At 41.9% G+C, this 5000-nt stretch overlaps 1 protein-coding gene across 1 annotated transcript in view; it reads right to left on the bottom strand.

The window, feature by feature from the left end:
* Positions 1-5000, bottom strand: part of LOC134443100 (ELKS/Rab6-interacting/CAST family member 1-like) — a 142142-nt gene that overhangs the window by 104326 nt on the left and 32816 nt on the right. The window lies entirely within an intron of this gene.

The raw sequence follows: 5000 nt of genomic DNA on the forward strand, positions 1-5000 counted from the left end.
CCATTGACGCCTAAGGCATGTGCAAAAAAGGGTGCTGAATGCCGGAGCCCTTTTTAAGAAAAGCTGCCAACCTAAATATCTCAGCTTCTGAAGCACATAAAAATATGCCCTAAGTTGCATTTAAACGCTAAGACCCCTATCTTTCATTAGAATGTGTTCATTCATGTCAAACAAACAGAGATCTTTAATAAAGTTCTTAACATCTCATGAGCCTGAATGTTGCGTAATGACGCTCCAGGCGCCAGGGCCAATGTTGCGCAACGCAACATCAGGCATCAATGGGTTAACAGCTAACAGGAAGTCCACAGGGTAACAGCTAACATAATTCCGTATTGTATTGTCAAAATATGTATTTTCTGTTCTGTGGATTGCAAGGAATTTAAGTAGGTGAAAAAGTGGGTCGCACTCGGGTTCTTCTTTTCTTCTTTTTTTATTTTTTATTTACATAGCAGCAGAAGTGTAGACGTAGAACGTTTCAGCTGTTGCCTTCGTCAGTGTCTCCAATAGGAACATTAGTAGAGAAACTATTAATGAACAATGGAGCAATCTTAATAGGCTAAATATTTCCTAGCCTGGGGCAAGAAATTCGGTAAGCGAACACTTGTGATATGGTCTGGTGCAAACCAGGCAAGGGTGGGACAGCACGCCGCATCACAGCACACTAGGGCTGCACGATTATGGAAAAAAAATCATAATCAGGATTATTTTGGTCAAAATCATAATCACGATTATTAATTACGATTATTGATTTTTGCAGATTTTTTTGAAAATTATAACAATATGAAATATAACCAAGAATGAATTACATACGGGATGAGCGAAATAAAATGAATTGTAATAATTATGTTGGCTAAAGGCAATAGCATGAAACTTAAGTGGACAGATTTCTGGCCAGAAACACCAGCCTGTCAGTATGTTCTGGCTTCAAGGACGCTCTCAAAAGTAGGTCACTATTGCCACGATTAAATGACGATTAAAATCATGAGTTCGATTTCACGATTTTGATTATTTTTCGATCAATTGTGCAGCCCTACAGCACCCCAAAGCATATAGCCTCTTATTACAAATCAGGAGCATGCGAAGTGCTCAGTGATTATAAAGGTGTCTTATTCCAAATGAATGGGACTTCATGGGAGTTCCGTTTTGCACATGTTGTGCACCAACAGTTTGGCACTGGTGGACACCAAATTCGGTCGACAATTTCTGTTCGCCACAGTATGTGCATATGGTGTGTGCCTGCGCCATGCCCTTTTCAAGTTGAGGCTTTAGAAAAACCACACAGACACAGACAGACACAGACACAGACACAGACACAGACACAGACACAGACACAGGGCTGTAATCCCAGTCCTCTCTTGTCAACCATATTCAGCTTTGGCCAATCAGAAGCTCTGACTACACATGCATGCGGTCTCTGGCAGACGGTCGGGGGTAGGGGGCAGACATACTCCAGAGTGTGTGTATACACAGAGCTGATGGTTTGGACTATGGTCAGACACACAGAGGCACACACACGCACACACTCGCACACACACACGCGCGCGCACACACACACACACACACACACACACACACACACACACACACACACACACACACACACACACACACACACACACACACACACGCACACACTTGCACACGCGAGGACGACACTGAAGAACAGAAGTAACAGGAGGAAGAGAAGTTACATAACATTACTGCCTGCAGACTGGAAGAAAGAGAGCTAATGCAGCTCACACACACACGCACACACACACTCCGCTAATACCACACACACACACACACACACACACACGCACGCACACGCACAGAGAGAAGGCCCCCTCAGGTGTCCTGAGCCCTGTCTGGACAGTGGCTGTCTGCTCCTCAAATTCAGCAGAACATAAAAATATAAACACACGAAGTCTGGATATGCGGCATATGCGTGCAAAATCACACACACACATACATTCTTTCCGCACACACTCTCTTTCTACTAGGGGTGGTACGGTTCACAAATGTCACGGTTCGGTCCATATCACGGTTTCAAGGTCACGGTTTTCGGTTTTGTACGGTTCTGTTTTTTTGTTTGTTTTTTTTCTTAAATAAAATGTATTATATAAAAATTTGAATGAAAATGTAAGCTTATCATGGGTATGTTGAATTTGACTTCATTTAACCCAACTGAAAGAGGAAAGATATCAATGATTTTAACATGCTTCCATTTATTTCACAAAAAGGGAGAACTAAGTCCTAACTTTTAAGTTGACAAATATTCAAATATTACATGCTATAACACATTTGACGTGTACAAATAAAACAGCTACACTCCTGTAGGTAATGGGACCATTAGGTCAGTGTAGTATGACTATTTTGGTTAATGACACACTGAGAACGAATTGGACTTTTATTTTGATACCGCTTTCTGCGAGTTTTGCGCTTATGAATCAGTTGCTTCCTATCATGAAACTGCCGGCCATGAGAAGCATAGAAGTAAAATCAGAAGTCAAATTCAATTTTAAGTGAACAAGTGATAGGGTTATGTTAAAATGTGAAAGTTAAGGTAACAAATCATTTTAAAAGATCGTTTTTTTAGAAGTGTATGCACAAGAATGTTTCACAAAACTCCTGTGAAGCTGAGCCTTTTAAAACAGTCAAATTTTATTTTTGTTATAGTGTTAAACATCAATGTTAACTAGGCAACAGCACAAAGTCCCCTTCCGTCCATCAGAGTTTAACTAGCTACATATAATTAGGCCTACAGTTGATTGCAGTTAAGGACAGCACAGTGAATCTGATGGATATGTTCAATTATCTCGCATTTTGCCGTCCGGAATCCCCATTCAATGCCACGTGGATATAGCCTACACTAGGCTACTGTAACGTAAGTCATAGTCTACTTTGTTCTGCTAATCTGTCATTGTTTGTAAATTCATGTTCATTTAATTTAAAATGGTCAGCATAAAGGCTGGGAACAGTCACTTGCGCTAACGTGGAGAGAGAGGGGGGAGAGGGTGACGCTGCTGACAGACCTGCACTTGCTTGTAGGCTACTGTAGCCTAGTCAGCTGGCGCATGCTGTTACATTATGTCTTTCAGTTGGCTGATAGAAATCAGTCTTTCCACACTCAATATCCTACGTAGTCTTTGTGTTTTATGCTTGTAAAAGTAGTAGGATTTTAATAGCGTCGTCCGCCGGTGGTCACTCTATTTTTTATTTTTTTTTGAAACCGTGGGCACCGTGCGGTTGCCCACTACCCCGTTCCGTGACATGCAAACCGTACGGTCTCGGTTTGCAACGCAAACCGTACCATGCCTACTTCCTACACTAAGTCAACATAAAAAAATCAGTAAAATGTAAACCTGGCACCACACTGCACCTATTCTGCATGGGCTGCCGCACTGCTCAGTATTTGATGACATTTTCTGATAGTTAGCAAAGGAATGTATGCAGACAGTGTTGCCAGATTGGGTGGTTACCCGCCCAATTGGGCTACTTGGGATGGCTGTCTGGCCATTTTTTTCTGGCGTTTTTGTGCCCATAGAAATCAATGCAATTTGTTGAAATTGGGCAGAATTTAGCGCATTTTGGCGCTTTTTGAGAACCTTTTGGGCAGGATTTGACACATTTGACACATTTGACACATCTGGCAACACTGTATGCAGATAGATACTATTTGGGTTTATTATGTGTGATATGCAGGATATATGATGTGCAATGCGTGTTACTGTATGTGTCTACTACTATGCTGCTGTAATAGGCTGGTTATGAACAGCCTCCGTATGGCCTAATGGTTAGGGAGCCGCTCTTGTAAATCGGAAGGTTCCAGGTTCAAATCCCGCCCTTACCTCTCCCTACACCTCCATCTATGGCTGAAGACCGGTGAAGCCATGGCTCAATGGTTAACAAACTGGTCTTTAGATCAGAGGGTTGCAGGTTCAAATCCCACCCTTACCAACACCTTCATCCTTGGCTGACGTGCCCTTGAGCAAGGCATCTAATCCCACATTGCTCCATACAGGGTTCCCACACATTTTTCATGAACAAATTCAAGCACTTTTCAAGCACCTTCAAGCACCAAATTTTCAGTTTTCCAGCACCTTTAATAGGTCGCGGGAAGGGGGTGTGGGGATCCTCCCCCAGAAAATTGTGTTTTTAAGATGCAATTTACTGCATTCTAATCAATTTTAGGGTGTCGAATGGCAAATCCCATCTGACATCTCACTCCCTCAGATTTTTTATGTACCTGAACAATTTATTTCTATTATTTGGCTTACTGAGTTTGACTTGACACAAATTTCAAGCATTTTCAAGCACTTCACCAAAAATTCAAGCATTTTCACAACCTTGAAAACACTTAATTGAAATTCAAGCATTTTCAAGGAATTCAAGCACCAGTGGGAACCCTGTCCATGGAATGTAACCAATACCCTCAAAATAACTGTAAGTTAAGGATGACAGCGTCCGTTGAGTGTAATGTAATAAGTGCAATGTGTAGTGTAATATAATGTAAAAATGCGAACACACGCACAGTGTTACGGTAAGTGTACGCTGCTGGACTTGTAAAACTCCCAATGGTATAGTTGTTCAGTTTCTCTACTACAGTGATTCTCAAAGTGTGGTCCGGGACAGAGCTCAGGTGATCCGCGAGCGGATTTCTACATTTCCAAGACAAGCTAGCTGTATGCTCTATTTGTAACATTATTACAAAGCTAAACATAGCTGAAGTCTTATTTTCACCACAATGAGACAGGCGTGTAATGGGAAAAAAGTAAGTGGTCTGTATCCAAAATAGCAGTGTCAAATTAGCACATGTTAACTGTCAATTCATTTGACAGGTGGTCCTTGAAGATATTTGAGGGGACAAAGTGGTCCTCGGTCTGAAAAAGTTTGAGAAACACTGCTCTACACACACAGTCTTTGTCCCTCACTTTCAGGAGTGTAAATAGTGCATGGAGCAGCAGAGTCATCTGATGCCTTCACGGGAAGACCGTCAAGTCACCCGACACCTTACACAC

This window comes from Engraulis encrasicolus, unplaced genomic scaffold (genome assembly GCF_034702125.1).
Source record: "Engraulis encrasicolus isolate BLACKSEA-1 unplaced genomic scaffold, IST_EnEncr_1.0 scaffold_28_np1212, whole genome shotgun sequence".
Taxonomy (NCBI): Eukaryota; Metazoa; Chordata; class Actinopteri; order Clupeiformes; family Engraulidae; genus Engraulis; species Engraulis encrasicolus.